This window comes from Catharus ustulatus, chromosome 1 (assembly GCF_009819885.2).
Source record: "Catharus ustulatus isolate bCatUst1 chromosome 1, bCatUst1.pri.v2, whole genome shotgun sequence".
In the NCBI taxonomy this organism is placed as follows: Eukaryota; Metazoa; Chordata; class Aves; order Passeriformes; family Turdidae; genus Catharus; species Catharus ustulatus.
Genome location: NC_046221.1, coordinates 7,181,591 through 7,201,063, shown reverse-complemented (window position 1 = coordinate 7,201,063; position 19,473 = coordinate 7,181,591). Strand labels below are relative to the sequence as shown.

General features: G+C 41.4%; 1 protein-coding gene across 4 annotated transcripts in view; it reads right to left on the bottom strand.

Moving 5' to 3' along the window:
• Window positions 1–19,473, bottom strand: part of DPP6 (dipeptidyl peptidase like 6) — a 573,188-nt gene that overhangs the window by 284,111 nt on the left and 269,604 nt on the right. The window lies entirely within an intron of this gene.

Below are 19,473 nucleotides of genomic sequence, written 5' to 3'. Positions count from 1 at the left end.
ATTCAACAGCTCCTTTAATGCTGACCTTTGAGGGGAAAGATACACCCAATCAGGCTGTGCAAACCAGGAGTCTGAGAGCCATCCTACATCAAGACATCCAGTAGACAGGAGATAAAAATCTTATTTAAAATTTTGAGAGTCTGACAAAGTCTGTGAAGAAGACTCTGCTCATGGAAAATTACCATGATTAATGCCAACATGGTGCCCACTGTTTCCAAGGATGTAAATAAACAATCCAAGGGGATTGCCCTGCCTCACTGCCATAGTGCTGGCACCTCTGAGGAGTTCCAACAGTGCAAATGGTCCCAGAGCAGGAGGGAGTGCCATTAACTCAATTAGTAATTGATGACAGGCACTTAAAACTCCAGACTGTGTTAAAGCTGCTCGTTAATTATTATCATAGCAATTCCTGTGTGGGGAAAGGTGTGAGGATCAAAGGATCTGGCAAGAGGTAACTGGAGCCAGCTATTCTTCCACCTCCACATCATAGACAACTCTGGGTGCTTGCAGAGTCCTCCCTAAACCACCTTGGCTCATTTATACTCTGAACAAGTCTTTTAGGTGAAAAAATATGGAGGTCACTCTATCTTCCCTTCCCTTCCCTTCCCTTCCCTTCCCTTCCCTTCCCTTCCCTTCCCTTCCCTTCCCTTCCCTTCCCTTCCCTTCCCTTCCCTTCCCTTCCCTTCCCTTCCCTTCCCTTCCCTTCCCTTCCCTTCCCTTCCCTTCCCTTCCCTTCCCATCCCTTCCCATGGAGTTAGGTCATCAGTTTGGCAAGACACACACAAGCACTCCAAACCTTTACTAATTATTTTGTTTGAATGATAACTATACATTTTATTTGCTCACATTTAAGAATTTAAGAAGCCCCCAGATGGACTCTGGGTATTATATTGAGGCTTCCAGGTCAGATATTTAGGTTTTCAGTGCTCTAAGGAATTGGCCAACCCTGCCAGTTCTGCATCAACATCCACAGCAATAGTTCAGTGGCAGGATGTTTTTGATGAGCTTAGTGATAGTTGCACATTATCAATTATCTTTAGATTTGTGAGGCAAAGCAGAGTAAAGATGATGAAGCAGACTGTACCAGCTCTTAATGCAGAACTACAGAATGTATAATTTAGCATTTATTTTATTGCCAGCATTTTCTATATTATGTGTTAGTGCACAAAATAGCCTATCAAATGCATTAGCAAACAAAAGCTATATAAAGACTCCTATAACCAAAAGGCAGCTTATGAATAATTCACATTTCCATGCATTAAGAGTCATCCAGATAAAACACATAAAGTGCACTTAACTTGTCCCAATGAAAACCTATAAATTATATGAATAACTGTATATATATAATGTATATCATATCAACATAATATTTCAGCTACCTTAAAGGATAAAGTTGCTTTCTTGGATGACTTTGAAGAAAATTTGCAAGCTGGCTCAATTTATGCTGACAGTAATTGCTGTACAGCTGCCTGGTTTAGACAGAGGGGGGAAATGGATGCACTGTGCAAGTCACAACAACAGAGGAAAAGCTGCTGGGCTACCTTTTGTGGTGTTATTTGTACTCATTGACAGGACTACTGCCAGCTGTTCAATTATCTGTCCAGAATACTCCAGAATACATAGTGCTTTATTGGTAGCTTAGGCAGGAAAAAACTCCCTACTTTTGACTCACATAGTACTTAGCAGTAGGTAAAGTAAACACACATTTATTGGATTAACATGGAAGATTTGGGGAGTATTTCAAAACTATGATGACAGAAGAAATTACATGTTTCATGCCCAGAAATATAAAAGTTGTAAAGGAAATTATGGAATGCTCTGATTCTAAACAATTTGTGACTCATTATCAATAATAAAATAATATCAAACTACATCTCCAAGTCTGCAAATACACAAAGTTTTGTGTGTTTGCAGAATCAGCTGTGCACATTCAATTTTTGAGGTGACTTTGCTTCCACAATGAAACCCACCCCCTCATTACCATTGGATAAATTAAGATGTAACAGCCACAATCCATGGCATTGCTTCTGTGGGTTCCAAATTTTGCCAAGAAACCTTCTAGCAAGCACCAAGCTGCAACAATAAACCATGACAGACATAGCAAGGCATCAATGCAAATGGAAGGAAATGGACAATTGTGGTTACATGATTTAACTTTACAATAGAGGTCACACAGTCTACAGAATACTTTGGCTCCCCTAATTTTTTGTTTTTGTTTTTGTTTTTGTTTTTGTAGGGTTCAGCTCTAGGGAGGAGTGTGAATCATGGCTCAAGATGTAAAAGGGTCAGAAATTTTGTGTTTATGCTCAGCTGTATACTGGGACAGCACACAGCAAAGGCTGAGGACTCTGGCACAGGCACACATCCTCTCAGCCACATTCAGGACTGCAGGGCATTAACATGCTTTTAGGTAATCAGGAAATATTGCCATTATCCTCAACTCACTTTCTTCTTCGGGATTGCAGCTGACTAATTACCACAAAATAATTTAGGAACAATTAAAGCATTTCTCAATGCTTGTTGTTTGAGAGCAAGTTCCTTGATGGAGTAATGAGCAAAGGCATGCACTAATCACCCATTAACTGGCAGGGTGCTCAAACATCATTTCATCTTGCTCTAGAAAGGGTTGTGTGCTGCTTAATTTAGTGCCTTTGGTAGACTCAAGGGTTGAAGGCTGCTGAAAATGGGATCCAAATCTCTATTCAGTTAGAATGTCATATGATACAGCCTCATTGCCTTTTCACTGTGAATATTAGAGATTTATGCTTTCTCTTTCATCTTGTGATCTCTTGGGAAGGTATTTGTCCTGTAGAATGAGTATAACAAGCTGCAAAACTAAGGTGCCACATACAGAAGTCATACAAATGATTTTCACTATTCAAGAAAGATTTGCTATGCAGAGGAATCAAGTCTGTGCTCTTTCCAGGATGTAATTTTGCTGTGCTTTACCAAGGGGAGCACAGCAGGCACCAATTCTGCCCTATCTGCCCTCAGAGACAACACATTTGTAATTTAGAGAGACCAAAGCCTGTAAAACCAAGTATAGGGAAGAAGTTTGCTTGCCCTCTCTTCATGTGATCCCAGAATGCAGAAGGCACAGAGAGAAATTGTGAACATTTTGTGCATCTCCAGCTTGACCTCATCTTTCAGTTGCTCCCTGCTCAGAAAAGTTCTGCTGTACCTTTTTCTTTGCCACTCTCCAGCTCTCTGTACAGAGAATGTCCCAGACAATCTTGAACAGTTTATGAATTGTTATCTACATCCCCTCTCACTGCTCTTGCTTCTGTGGTTGAAAACTCAGCTGAGACTCTGCAGAACATTGTCATGTCCTCAAAAACACTGAAAAAAGGATTCACAGAACTCCTCACTGGCTTCTTATTTTTAATCCAGTTTTTAAAAACAGTTTCTAACAATTTTCTGATATGACTGTGTTGTATGTGTCTGCCCCGATCAATTTTGGACTTGTGGCTACTCAAAAGAATTCAACACAATAAAGTTCAAGAAATATATTAAAATTCCCACAGGTCTGTGCAAATGGGCAGCCTGGTAGGGAAGACAGATGAGGGCAAACATCTGTACAAAATGAAGTGATAGATGACAAAAGCAATCATGTTAGGAGGCACTGGAGAATTCACCCTGAAGAGCATCCACAGCAGAGAGGATTCAGAAAATTCTACAACTACAAAATGTAAAGAAAGAAAATTATTTTTACAGGGTTACTCAGATACAAAAAACTTTGTGGGGAAGATCCTTAATCCTCTGTTGCAAATAAAGTATGCACTTAACCTTTACAGAAGACATCTCACTTGCCTTTATTATTTGTCAGTGAATCTGACTTTTAGTTAGCAGATGAATTTTATAAATTACATAACCAGAGAGTAAATGTTGGGTGATTATTATAGAGTGCAGAAAACAAGACACAACTGGAGTGACTCTGAAATATTTCATTAAGATAGTCAGCTGAGAGCTTTTGGATTTTTGAAAAGTCCAGTATTTGAAAGAGTGTAGAAGGCTCTAAACCTGTTAAAGTAAACATCACAGAATAATAGTAAAATCTATTGTAAAATATCTGGTCAGTGTAGGAGCCTTCTAGCGAGTATTTGTAGATAATTGGAAGGTATTGGTAGGCATGAATACAATGGGTAAGCCAAACATAAAATTATGCTCAATCCTACAGGACATAAATTTTAAAAATCTACATTTCTTCCTGTTAGTCCTGCTATTATTGACTTGATACACATAGGCTGGAGCTAATTTACACTCTGTTGGTCACCCTAATGGAAATAACAGAGGGGCAGATGCTGTATTCCTTTCATATCCCAAATTTTTATGGAAATTCCTCCAGCTACTAAGTCCTGAAACTCTGATTTAATTCATGTTTATGTAGAAAAAGTATGCCTATTGCAAACAGTGATTCAGCAGAGGAATTAAATGATCCCTTGAGATTATCATAACATTTTATCATAAGCTCCCCCAACAAGACAAAATGAGAACATTAGGCAAGTCAAACGTTGCTTTGAGGCAGAGATTTTTCAAGGGTGTTTCACTGCCATTGATCTATGCACAAATCTAACCCTGATCACTGCTGTGCCTAAACCTTTCTCCCCCCTCAGTGGATATTATTTTCCCAGCTTGCTAGTGCAGTGTGGAAGTGTTATTTCAGCAAAGGGACCTGTAGCCCATTGGTCTGGGAGAATGGTCTGAGATTACAAGAGTGTGCAAGAAGCTGGAGCCAACTGCAATGCAACCCCAACCCAAACACCTCGAGAGTAAGCTCAAACCAGCAGTGACCTGCTTTTCTTGATTAGATTTTGCAGCAGCAAGACCAGACAGAATCCCAAATACAAAGGCATCTGTCAGGAAAATGAAGTCTCAGTATGGATTTCAGGGAGTCTGTAGCTGGAACAGGAGTTTTAAAATATTTATAGGACATTCACAATTCACGAGTTGCAGCGTATTCAACCAATCACATTGTCAAAATCTCTGAACAGATATTGAAGGGTGCCTTCTATTTCAGAAATACACAGCAGTTGCTGTATGGCAACAATTGATAATAAGGATACTGGGGGATAAAAACCCTAACAACCACAAAAACAAGAAAACTAACAAACAAAACAAAAATCCCAGCCAAAAAACCACACTAAAAGACAACAACAACAACAAAAAAGCCTCAAACCATGAAGGGTTATTTTTTCCCTGCAGAAAAAATATGCCCACCACAAGTGCTTACTGGTACCTCTAAGAGTCCCTCTAACCAAGTGTCATTTTACTCCCTGCTCAGGCATCACTTCACCTTAGCTGCCTGCCACCCTCTTTTCATTTTGATCACCTTTTCTGAAATCTGGCTTGTGATTGCGATGGAGAACAGCCTTGATACAGCCTGAGACAAACCCTGGTAACAAGGCTGGGCTTGCACAGTCTTGGGAAATGTAGCCTGAGGTCTCAAGCATAGTTTTGGGTTTTGAATGGGACCACTGCAAGCGCCTTGTGCCTATGGAGATGGGAGTAGGAAGGTGCTGGTCCTTTGGCCAAAGGATTGCAGAAACCCAACTCTGTTGTGAGAACTTTTGCAGAATCAGAACAAGAGGATTTGTCTCCCTCAACTGAAAAACAGAGGCAACTTTCACATGGGTCAACTTCTCTTTCCAAATTCCCTGTGAATTTTGCCATGCTCATGCAATCCAAACAGCACCACTCATGCATGTGATCTCTGCTCCCTGCAAAACTTCTCTTTGCATCCCTGGATTATGAAGCTTTTTATTCTCTCACCCTGTGCCAGCCCACCAGCTAAGCTGGCCACCCCAATTCTGGGTCCTGTTGCTCTTTTTCAGTGTCAGGGTGGTCTGGTGATGTTGAATTTGACAGGCAGCTCCTTGGTGCTAGGGCATGAGCTGAGCACTGGCACTGGGGCAGGAGAAATGCACAGCACAAAGAGAGAGCAGCACAGCACTGGCTTGTGTGGCACTGATCCACACTGATCAGAGCAGCTGGGATCCTTCAGAGGCTTCTCGTGGACAGGTGCTTTTCACACTTCAATCATTCCCTCACAACGTGCAGATTTTCACTTCAAACACTTGGCAGTGTTGAAAAGGGGTTTTTCAACCTACACAGAGTTCATTTAAGTTAAGAGAGGTTCATCTTCCCCAAGTTTGTACTGCTGGAATGGCTCTGCTGCTAACAGTGTTCAAAGTTCTCTCCAAACACCTTTTGGTGAAGCAACACACCAAATACACCTCTCCTCCCTGAGGAGGATTGCTGCACTTGTACATCCACATCATGTGCAGTGTGACCACGGGGTTTTCATGTCTGTGTGTAAGGAAAGAGATATAGATATATAGATATATAGATATACAGTAATTTCATGATTATAAGCCGCACTGAGTATAAGCTGCACTTCTGGGTGTCGGCAACTTTTCGTTCTTTGTCCATACACAAGCTGCACCTGATTATAAGCTGCACATTACAATACAGAGTGTGATAAAAGGTATCTGTTCTATCACCATCTGTTGAGGGTGGGGGCAGTGATCCTGATCTCTGCTGGAGATATTCTGCTAATGGGCCATCCATTGAAACCAGGCAGGGCATTGTTCTTTATCTTTTCACAACCCATCCTTCCTCCAGCCAGTCATTTTCTGCTCATGGCCATTGAGTCCCACTGTGGGACTGATAAAATTACTGCATCCCATTGGGAGTTGCTCCAGCCAGGGAGAAGAGCCCAACATTTCTTACCAAGATAAAAACAGAGGTTTTGGGACACTAAGGGAGCCCCTTTCTCCACTGGACTCCAGAGGAAAACCGGATTTCTCCACATCACCACTGGAGCTCCGGAGGGAAACTGCACCTTGTACAGGAGCACTGCTCCAACTGAGCCACATCTGTCAGTGCAGGAGGATGCAGCCACCATGGAATGGGACTGCTGCCAACACCCTGCCTGACGGGTGTCAGGTTGTACTCTGACTTTGTCAGGGTTTGGAGTTTGTTTCTTTGTAGTACTGTATTTTTATTTTAATTTCCCTAGTAAAGAACTGTTATTCCTAATTCCCGTATCTTTGCCTGAAAGCCCCTTGATTTCAAAATTGTAATAATTTGGAGGGAGGGGGTTTACATTCTCCATTTCAAAGAGAAGCTCCTGCCTTTCTCAGCAGATACCTGTCCTCCAAACTAAAACAGAAACTTTTCATTCTTTGTCCATATATAAGCCACATCTGATTATAAGATGCACTTTGGGTTCGGACCAAAATTTTAGTCAAAACAGTGCAGCTTATAATCATGAAATTACTGTAATTAAAATTTTTAGGGACCCCAGAACTCTTCTAAATTACATTTGACACGAAGAACTCCAGATCTATGTCAAACTCCTATTTGTATTGAAGTTTGTCAATTCTTTGCCATTTTTCTATTCCTCCTGCCCCCTGTGTTGAGTTTGTGACCAAAAGAGGAATGCCTGCCCCCAGGTCTGGGCTTGCAAGTGAGGGGATTTTGCTGTTTATAAGAAGGCTTTTTGTGAGCCATCCTTGGCCAGGGCTTGGCTGAGTCCCAGGGAGGATGGAGATTCAGCTCGTTCCACTGCAGGGAGGCCAGAGGATGGATTAGGGCTGGTAAGTGAGTAATGGACTTTGATACTGTGTCAAGCCATGTAAGAAAATTATCTGAGCATGCCAGGAGCTTATAAATGAAAGAACCACTTCAGGGATGTGGGAAGAAGAGACCTGTGAGACTTAATGATTCAAAGAAAATCTATCTTCTAGTTAGGAGATGAATCCTTAGATGACTGACCTAAATCCCAAATAATTCCAAACTACAGCAGAAAGGCTGAGCTAAGTGCACTCCTATCATTTAATCTTAAATCTTTCTGTAGTACTGTGTGTCTTACTGAGCAAAAGATAATACAAGGAACAACAATCAGATATCCAGAATAATGTAACAATACATGAAGGAGCTTAGCATAGGCAAGTAACAGCTGTAGGCTTCATTTGCTCTGTTTAGTTATGCTAATAGAAAATAAAGATTTCCAGAAAAGATTAGAAGCAAAGAGATTCAAAAGAAGTGGCCTGGAGCTTTCTATAGGCAGAAGTCAGAAATCCAGCTGAGTTACAAATCAGTGAATAAATATATTCATTACTTTACAGAGAGAAAAATCATATCAGCAGTACGGGTATTTGTTTACCATGGTCATATTAAGATAATTTAATAATACCATATTTAGTTGCCTTAGAGAAATTAAGCTAAAGTCATACAAGTTTTAGAAAATAAAAGGTAGATTGGTTTGTACAAGATGTTGTTCCTCAGCATTAAGCCTGCTTTACATCAGCAGATGCCTGAAACCTCTCATGAATCTTAACACAGATTGAGCTAAGTCAGGAAAGATTTTCTCCACTATTAAGTTACCTGCCTGTTGCTGATCATTTTCTGTGCTGATTTTAACAAATTCTCATTTTTTACATTTATTTTCTTTGTCACTTCCTATCCACATAATTACACATTCATATATTCTGTGTGACTGTAATCCATGTATCTGCCACATCATCTCTGTATGCCCTTCTAGTACATGTGTAAAATTCAAAATAAAATTATTTGCATTTGCTAGTTCAAGTGCTCCACTTGCTTAGAATCTCATGGCTCCCAACTCTATCTGGAGTCTACACAGCAAATTGCATCCTGGTGTGCTGTCTTGTCTGATAAAGGCTCTTTCAGAATGCAAGCCATGGCCAGGTTCTGAAAGCCTTGCACAGCTCTGTCCCTTTTCTCCCATTACAGCACATCTCCCCACCAGGTGAAATGCTGCTCCAGATTATTGTCAGTGCCAGCCCTCTGGGCAGGGACACACTGAGGCTCTCAGGAGCTGCTGTGCCACCCCACTGGTGTGATGTGGTTGTATTTATGTTTAAATGCTGAATTTGCCCTCAGTTTTTTCAGGCTGGAGTGTAAAGTTCAGTTTTCTAACCTAGAAGATTCATGCAAGGCATGTAAGCCCATTTGCAGGTACTCCAAACAAGTTGATTTTGAAAGGTGCTGAGTAACTCCAGTGCACAAACCAGCACATATTCACAGCTCTGGGAGAGCTTCACCATCTTCTCTGAGGAGCCTAACCTGGAAAATGAGGCTTGCTTGCCTCGGTGGGCTGCTTCAGAATTAATTACTGCTTATGCTGTCCTGACAAATTTCTAAACAAGGGGCTGAGGAATAAATTTTGCCATAGGTGGTCTAACAGATTGGTGTCTCTGGACCCATCCCAAGCACTCTGCACAGACACTGCTTCTGCCAGAACAACATCAGCACTTCTTTATCAAAGCACTTCTGGTGCAGAAAGGAATTAAGAAATTTCTTTTGTTTTTTTTTCTTCTAAGGGGCATCAAGCTAAAATCTAATACAGTCTGCAAAGCAATTAGGTGCAATACCATCACAGGCTCATGAAGGCTGGAATACATTGCAGCAGTTGCTGTTTAGCTCACTGCATAGCACAAAAAATGAAACTGTGTCTCCTCTGCACATCTCATCAAATTTAAAGACCATTGGATCTTGGGAATTAGTGATGGAAAACACTCCCAACCACTCCATCGTTCAGACCACCTTTTTAGTGATGCAAGACTGGGTCTCCCAAATCAATATTTTAGTGTTTCCTCTAGGTCAGTTGAAATTTTTAATATAATAGCAGAGGGATTTAGTGGCATCTTCTGTGAACTATTTTATAGCTGAAGAGATGTTATAGGCAGCACAATTTTCTTTAAATTCATCATACATTATTCCATTTAAAATTTCATTCCATGAGTGTAAATTAAACTCCAACTTGTTATGACAAATGTTTTCTTGTTTTCCTCATGTTTACATCTTTCATAAATATGTAAACTGTTATAAACTCACATCTGCATTAGTAGTCATTAAATCAAAGCATTTTATACATATTTTAATGGTCTTTTTTGCATTAATTGTTCCAATCCTTTGATCATAGTGTAATTCTGTAAAAGAGTGAGGAGACAAAAATAATTCACAGCAGAAAGCAAAACAAAGAGGCAAACATGATTTCTGGATTTGATTTGGTAGGAAGAAAGGCCAGGGGGGTCTCTTTAAGATATTTTTAGAATCACTTTTATCACAAATCAAAAGGTAGAATCCTCTTTACTTTGTGCTGGTGTACAACAGGCAGACAAGAAATTAATGTGGGGAGAGAAAGAGGAAGGAAAATAGGTACAATTTAGATACCTGAAGGGTACCAGCAGTAACACACCCACCCAGCATCCCCTGCAAAGCAGAAATCCTGGGCACCAGGCTGAGCCCAGACCTGCTGCACCCTGAAAACTCCTGGTGGGAGTCCCACAGCACTCAGTGATGGAGCAGCAGGAGCAGAATCACCATCAGGGCAGTCCCAGCGGCCAAAGAAAGAGCCTGAGAGCTTTTAATAATGAATTTCACAGAGCTTCCTCTCTCTGCAAAACCTTCATCAGGTGTGTCTGGCTGCTCAGACACAGCCCTTGGAGCATCCCAGTGGTTTTAGAGTGCTTAGGAGCAGAAATATGGAAAACATTCTCTGTTTGTAACATTAGAAGTAGTGGGGAGATATGAAACACAAGGAGGACTTTTCACAGAAGCAAATATCTGGCCTAAACCAAGAAAAAACAGAAAACAGATAATTCACATCCAAAAAGCCAAAATTTATTAAAGAAGAATCCAGAAAGAATTTATGTGTCACCACAAACCCCATGACCTGTGGGAAAATATCCATGTATGTTAAAAAAACTAAAATCTCAGCTTCATTTTATTATTTTATTGCTTTTAAAATAAGCTGGATTTGTTCTCTGCAATATATGCCATTACTGCTTCATTATCTGAGCAAACAAATAATTCTGGCAGTTTTGATAGGGAGCACCACTGCATCCAGAGCTGGAAATATGTCTGTAACATCTATTTAAAGTACCTCTGTGAAGAGCTAAGTGTCAAAAAACTTCACCCTACTGTGTCTTTTGCAGCCATCTCTCATCGTTCATGTCCAGAGGGGATTGCTCTTCACCAAAAGAAAGACAATGTAATGATTTTTCCTTCTGCAAGAGGACTTTTTGCCCCATCAGCTGCTGTACACAGAAACTGCAGCAGATGTTGTGGAGAGGAATACCCCATCTCCTTATTGCCAATCAAGTCACTATTTGAGAGATGCTTGGTTCTCAGGAGCAGCCTGACAACAGCAATAAAAACTGAAATTCAGAAAGCTGCCATAAACCTGTTTCTTTCATGTGGCACAGCAAGTGCTTGCTCCAAGCTTTATGGGGAGCAACACAGGACAAGAGAAGGAAAGGTAAGAAGTGCCCAGTAGAGCCTTTCCAAAGTCTGTACAGGTCAGATCCTTGTTTCAAAGCAAATGATCCTAAATTCTATCACACTGTTGACTCTTCAGCCAGGAGTCTGGCCATATTCCCAAAGGGCTAACCAAGGAAACACTGAGGCTTTCCTCCCTCCCTCCAAGGACTCAGCTCTGTACAAATCCAAATCTAGATGGGAATATGGTTGTGGGGTACACCAGAACACCCCCTCCAGCCCCTCTCTTTGTTACTGCACAACTTTATCCTCTGAGAAGGTCTGTGGAATGCAGCTCAGCTACTCTAATGCACAACAGACATGTTCAAAACAAATGGGTACCTTTAATTACAGACAGATTTCCACAACAAAAAATGCTTTTCGCTGATGGTGAGACTGAGACAATACATTAAAACAGACCTCCCCAGTCTCTGAGGCTGACAGAATTAAGCTACATGCTCTCAAATGCACCCTATAAAGTCTCCATCCAACCTCATGGTTGAATATCTGTGCCCTCTGGTCTTTTTACCAGCAGCAGGGTTTCTGCTGGCACCACTCAGCTCCAGATGTTGTCCTTTTCTTGGCGCAGAAAAAGTAAAGAGCATTTCCTTTTTGTCAATGAGCAAGAATGATGAAATTAAGACTGACCTCAGAAGGGTGCAAGAAACCTCCCTTCTTCCCTCGTGTAGCTCTTAGAAGAGAACAGTGAACACTCAGAAATGTGTTTACTGTTTTGTCTCGCATGTGAGCTGTTTGGAAGCCAATGGTAATAAAAGGAAATCATCATAGGAGGAAAATGGCCAGAAACTCAACAATGATATGTCTAAAGTGGGGACAAAAGTGATCAGGGAGCTGCTCTGGTGGTGGAATGCAAAGGGAAAATCTGGTTATTAACTTGTGGAAAAACTGTCCAAAAATCATTGGAGGGGGAGGAAGTAACCACCTTCCTGACCAGTCCTCCAGACTAAGATATCTTCAGCCAAGGCTGGAGAACACTGATTATCGCCATGTGAGATGGGGTGTGGGCAGCAGCCAGTCATCCTGCCTGCAGACAGGAACTGGTAACACCTTGCCACAGGGCACCCAGTAAAAGGCAAAAGCAGTGAGTCCTCAGATTTCAGCAGACTCCAGAGTCTGCATAAACAAATTCTTTTTGAACTGAAAGATCTGCCATTTTATTCATTACCATCAGAAATCATTACTTTTACATGGCTTTTACACTCACCAAATTTGTGCAATTATGCAGACTTCTGCATTTGCCATTTGCAGAGGCATTCTGAATTATTAGCACTGCTTCTCTAATCCATGCAATTTTTTTGCCAGAAGGACATCATACCATTAATTCTGTACCCTCTCTAAATGCAGCAATTATCTACCAAACAGTTATTCTGTGCCACACTTCAAGGATATTTTCACCTTCCCACCCTCCAGTGCTGCTGCTGGGCAAAGGAGGAGAAGTCACAACTCCCCTTAGGGAGAGAGGGTCAAGAGGAGCCCAGGATAATTTCAACATCCTTTAAAATAAAAAAAACCCCAAAAAACAAACAAGACACACACAAACCCCAATAATAAATTTTTATATTAGACCTTTAGTGACGGTGCTATTTGCCATTAAATTCTGCACATTAGCTCCCATGAGTATAACCTATAAAATTTTCAGATTAAATATAGCAGGGCACATGCAAATTAACCAGCAGCAGTGTTCCTCAGGTGCCAGCCTGGACCAAGCTTATGTGCTTTCTTGCTTATGTAAACTATTTGTGGGACCAAAGATGCAAGAGCTCTGGGGTAATGAACACTTGCCCTCCACTCAGAGGAGGAAAACTCTGACTGAGATGGGTAAGGAAGCCTCTGTAGAAGGGCCTTTCTCAATGGAGATGTCAGAAAAAGGGACAGGGCTGCTCCCTGCTCAGCTTTTTGCACTGGGGAGGGGTCCAGTTGTGCCAGTGAGCTCTGTCACAGCACAGCCCAGATCCCCCAGACCCACAGAGCACAGGGACCCCTCAGCTCTTTGGGGCATGGGGGTAGCAGGTCTCTACAAGGAAGATCTGCCTTGTGCTGGGACTGTGGTCCAGGGATGAGCAGGACAACCCATCTCTGCCCTCAGGGGATCATGAAATTGCCAGTCAAGAGTCACTCTGTCCTCAGAGACATCTCCACATCCCTCCAGCATGCAGTCCATTGTTGTATTAAAAATGTGTGAGGTGGGAGCTTTGACATCAGTATTTTGTGAGTTCTTTAATACAGGCAATAAAAAGCCCATGTTTTTTGCATAAACACGTATTTTTGCCAAATGTAAATACATTACATTCAGCTTCTGCTCCATTGAATCTAACCCTGACCCTGACTTTTTGGAAGACAAACCTGTTCACTGGTTTGTTTAGGGTTTTTTTCTTTTTCTGCTTGGAGGAGGCTAGGTCCTATTTAGGAGCTTAAATTAGCAAGACTAAACTCAAAATCCTACATCCAATCATGGCACACAGACCCTTTATTTCCAAAACCTCCAAGACTCTGTCAAGAAGACCATTGTGGCTACAGAAAACAAATCAAAGGAGAAGTCCCAGCTCCCCATCATTGCTTTCAGGATGTGCTGATGTAGAGAAGAGAGCAATACCAGACTGAGCAGTGGTAGGAAGAGAGCCTTCCACCCTGGAGGTAAATAATGATGATCTTTAAGGTCCCTTCCAACCCAAATCATGATTCTATGAATGCAAAATCAGAGAATCTGCTCGTGCTGTCCCTGAACAGAAGGGCTGAATTCTTGTGCTGTTCCTCCTCCTTTCCCCTCCCTTCATAATTTAAAAATAAATTAAAGCAATTATGAATACGTTGCCTCTAATTTAAATAAGAACAGAAAATTTGAAGCCACTTCTCTGTGCAAGAAATGCAGCTTAGTCCCCGTGCCACATGGCTTCTTAAATCAGATGCATTCACCCAGAAGACCCTCAGCATCTAAGATTTGAGCTGCAGTAACTGCCTGGAGGTCTGGTTATGGCTACAAGGATTTTACTCCAGAAACCTCAGATCCTATCATGCACAGTGGAAATGCAGAAATGCTGGAGTGAATTTTGTACAGCCTGCTGTCACTGCTAGCAGTGATTACAGGCAGCCATCAGTACAGCAGCAATGTCTCATGAACAGATGTGCAGTCAACTTCCTAGCATGGCCTATTGTGAAAGGAGGATCACAGGTGAAAAGTGATTTACAAAAACGAGTTAAGCTGGAAATACTCATTTTCATGTTCATTTCTTGCTCAATTTTCCATTTTAGCTTCAGGTTGCTGAATTGCTTGAATTGCAGTGCAATATTCTGAGAGCATAATTTCTTTTGTAGAAATGCTGTCCCTGTGCTACAGACACCCTGATGTCATCCCTGGTATTAAACAAGCAGCATTTCTGATATCCTCAGATAAAACAACCTGAAAGGAACTTGCTAAGGCAGCCAAAATGTTGGGGGTGAAGGGTTTTCCCCCTGGGAGGGTCTCCCTTGCAATTTATTGCCAGGGTTTTGCATCCCACAGGAGAGGGAGATAAATCCAAGTCCATCAGAGAACCACTCTTAAATCCCTGGTCTGTAGCTATGGCTCAGCTACATCTCAGCTCTATCCAAAAACCTCTAACACTGCCAGGACAGTGAGCACCCAATGCCATTCATTTTTCAACAATTCAATAATTTTTCCTGACAGGACAGTAAACATGTATAGATATATTTAATTTTATAGGCAGTTCCCACAGAAACCAAAAGAGCTGTTGTCACAAATGGAATCACTCATCTGAATAAGGGTTTGCAGGATCAGTGGGTTAAGTTTCACAATTATTTTATATCCAAAGGGGTTTGCAAAATTCAAATGGAAAGCAGAAAGCAGCTTTTTAAAACAGAGTGTGGTACATTTGTATCTAAAGCTGCACTAGGATGTATTTGTAGATTGATTTACCAAGTCCACTTAAAACCTTAAATCAAGCAATTTAAAGGCTGCTCACTGAGATTTGCAAGCATGTGTAAATTATTCTCCAATCCAGTTTACACTTAAGAGCTTTACCACAGTTGAGAGTCCCCTACTGACCTCAGGGATTGAGCAGTAAAACATCTACCCCTTGAACATGAAGTGAATTAAGTAGTTCCCCTACTGAACCAATACGCCACATACTAATATTTAAGTATAATTAGAAAACTTGTAAGAGTTATAAAAGCAGCAACACACAGCAAAATCTGTAATGTACAATTTCTATTGATTGTTAGGGTTTTTCTCACCAGTTTCACAACACGAAGGACAGCCCTGAATAACCAAGACCAGTTTGAGCAAACTCATCTTTGCAAGGAAGACCCCTGTGGCACTAATTGTTATGCCCAAGAACATATTAAAATGCTTTTCCTTATTATTTTAAATCAATGCAGTTTGTTTTCTGCCACCCTCACTAGAAAAATGTATCTCACAGAGAGCAAGAAATGCTCAAATGCCTCCTCAAGGTGAACATTTGATCTTTTTCATAAACAGAAAGTTATAAGTGACTGATTCACATTCATGTGGAAATGGTTATTTTTGAGCAACCATTTCTTGGTTCACCTTTCTGAGCACTTTCCAAGTGAGTCCATAGAGCACGGCTGAGTCCTGGGCCAGGACAAGAATCTCCAGAGGGAGAACGGTGCAGCCTCCTGATTCAGCCATGAGCAGTTCTTGAAAGCAGAGGACTTGAAGTGGACACAACCAAACCAATCCATAATCACAGGAACTAAAACCCACGCAGAATCACAGAATCTTTAATCTTGGGAAAGTCTTTTGGACTGGAAAAGATCACTGAGTCCAATCATGAACCTGACACTGCCAAGCCCACCACTAAACTGTGCATCTAAGCACCACATCTACATATTTTTTGAACACTTTCAGGGATGGTGACTCCAGCACTTCCCTGGGCAGCCTGACAGCTCTTTTGGTGAAGAAATTTTTCCTGATATCCAATCTAAACCTCCCCTAGCATAACTTTGGTCCTTTCTCTCTTATCCTATTGCTTGTTGCCTGTGAGAAAAGAGCTGACCCACACTGGTCTACAAACTTCTTTCACTGTTGCTCCAGGGGACAAAGGAGCCTGAGGGACTGGAGTTGGTCCCAGCAGAAGCAGAGGTGGTGTGAGCTGCTCCAGCCCGTCCTTTCCTCCCCCTTTCCTCCACCTGCTCACAAAGCCAGCAAAGGGAGGAGAGGAGAATGCAAAGGGAGAGCCACAAAAGCACCCCCTGACCCCTCCATTGCCCTCTGCCAATGCAATAAACAGCTCCCCCAGGATATCTCCCACACCTGTACCTCAGACTGGGGGGCTCTGTGCCATCTTTGCTCCTCTCAGACCCATTCCTACCTGCCAGCACTAACCAGATCATCCTCAGGCAGGTCCTCGCTGCTCAAGTTGCCAGAGGGCTGCTCCACGTCCACCTGGGCATGAACCCATGGGTGCTGCAGGCTCATCCTCTGCTGCAGGACCTTGCCTTCAGGATGTGCTCAGCCCAAGCCTTTCCCCACCTGCCTGTGCTGAGGGTGGTTCACAGACTTCCAGATGCCTCCTCCCTCTCCCTCCCAGTCATCCTTCTCCCATTAGTGCCTGCTGCAGGGGATGGGAGCAGCATCCATGGAAATGGGAAGTGGGGAGAGTGCTAATTGATGGGCTGTTGCAGCCATTAGCCTCCTGTCAAAAGCTACTAGAGGGAGAGGCAGAAAAGAAACCATCAAGAAATCTCCGGAGATGCATGTTCCCTTGCTAAATCCATCTTCACTCATCCAAATCTGGGGCCATCAGCTCTTACATCAGTTCTTGCTTAGGCAGAGCTGCTGCAGGATACTCTGACCAGCCCAGGAGCAGCTATCCTGCATGCTGCAAGGAAGAAATGGAATTCCCCAAATTTAAAGCTGCACCATACTGATGGGCAATCTGGAACTTGCACTCATACCCTGTGCTCGGCAATGAAAGGGCACTACCACTCAAGGGAGAAGGAAAGCCCTAAAATTCTGGACACACATTCTGTTAACAGCTTAAAACCCCTCAGCCTTGTTGCCTTGAAGGCTGGGGCTCAGGCTATAATTTTTTTTAAATATAGTGTTATTTTAACATCACTTAAATAAGACATTCTTTCTTCATTTCAGTACCTATACATGCTAACACAAGCTACTTAAAATAATATTTATCAAGATGTGTATTCAAGAATCAGACAGACTTAAAAATTGCTCCAGAATCAGTGTTTTTATACCAATTTACAGCTTGAAATACAAAAATTATGAAGTAGGAAAGTACAGCTGCCTGATGGAATTGGTGACAGTTCCAGGAGCTCTTCCTGAAGAGAACAAATTGCTCCAGCCCACTACCATAAGCATTTTCTGGAACAAATTATAGGGATTTTTCAAAAAGGCATATTTGCTCCAAACACCTTCAAACACTTTGCATGAAAGGCCATAATAGGGTTTTATAGCCATCATAATCTATTGGGTCAAAAATGCATTAAAAAACCTGGAGCTGAAACACTTACAGGTATGATGGATCACAATGGAGTGTCCTATTGAGTAAATAATGTCTGCTCTAAGCTCTTTTCTAAATAAAGGCTTACACAAGAGAATCAGTGGCTTTGAAGTAGCCATTATAGACTTTCATACCAATTTTCATGTTTCCATGACAATTGCTTTACTTTTTTATTGCCATGAAAACTCAGCACAGTTGTTTTTTTTTTTTTCCAATCTAGAGGTAAGTGTTAACCAGACATCTCAGCATCAGGAAGAACCGTTACTAACAAGGTCTCACAACAGCCCAGTACCTGAGGTAAAAATTACAACCCTCAGTCCTCACCACAGCCCAGCATTCCCATCAAATTCCATCATCTGTAATTTGCTTTATAATGACTGCAGGCAGATTTTTTGAGCAAATATACTCAGAATTAAATACAGTAAGACTGACTTATTGTTTCTGCTTTTTTTTTGACCCTTTAATTAATTTCCCTGGGATGGTTTTACTGGTAAGTTTGGCTTTATGTCCTTATTGGCTAATTTGGCTGTATCTTCAGGAGTGTTTAGTAACCAGCAACTTCTCCAGCAGGAGTGGATATCTGCCAAACACTTTGGAAGATTTAACTGTCAGTGATATATTCCAACCCTTTGGAGATCAGCATGAAACACAGGCCAGATCAAGAATTGGTTGAAAACAATGAGAGGCATCCCATAGATGGCAGAAACCTCTGGAGAAACAAAAGTGAGGTTGCCCTGCCTTTTGCTGAAGGACATTCTATTTGATGTGAAAAATGACAGACACTTTTCAAGCAGTGCTATCTTGGAGTGTACATAATATTTCAAAAATATCTTGAAAGCTTCATATTTTAATAAACAGTTCCTACATCCATTTTTTATTAATATGTTTTTAAAAGAGGAGCAGAAAATTAACAGTGTGAGTCAGATCATCAAGAAGGCATAAATCATCACAGCTCCACTGGTTTCAATTTATACTGCCTGTGAAAAAGACTCTCTATACCTTTCTGGAATCACAGAGTGAATTCATCATCCCCAAATAATTAAGGATTTAATTTAATTATCTGTTAATCTCTTCATTTTATGGCTGGATTCTGAAGGATGGCAAGAACTATGGAGAGCTATTGCAGGGATGTTAATGATAAGTATAGTGTAAATCATAATTTTGATATATCCATAAATACTGAGCAAGTTAATGCTGAGAGTTAAGTGGAGGAAGGGACTGTGTGCCGTATCACAGACATATAATCTCCTGCATTAATATATTATGGCCTATTATAAAAGCAAACTCTGCACAATATAAGGGCTAACCCCTCTGGTTTAATCCCAACCATAAAAGCCCTCTTTGAGATTTCAATGTACTCCTATCCAGAATAGTTTGGGATAGGAAAAAAAGAAAAGAGTAGCATTTAAAACTGACATCTGATTCTGCAGCAGTTTAATTTTGAGCTGTATTACCCTGAAATGCCAGGTACCACAATGATGGAGCAGGGACAAATGCTTCAGGGAGAAGAGCAGAAAATGCATCAATTAAAGGATGCCTAATAGCCTGCAGTTAAATAGCTTTCACAAATGGGAGGTAAAGGACAAAGTGTTCAGCTGCACAACTACAGACATGGCTGTATGCAAATAAAATACTTCTATCCAAGAAGGACATTTTGTCTCTTACAACTAAACCACTCCCAGAGCCCATT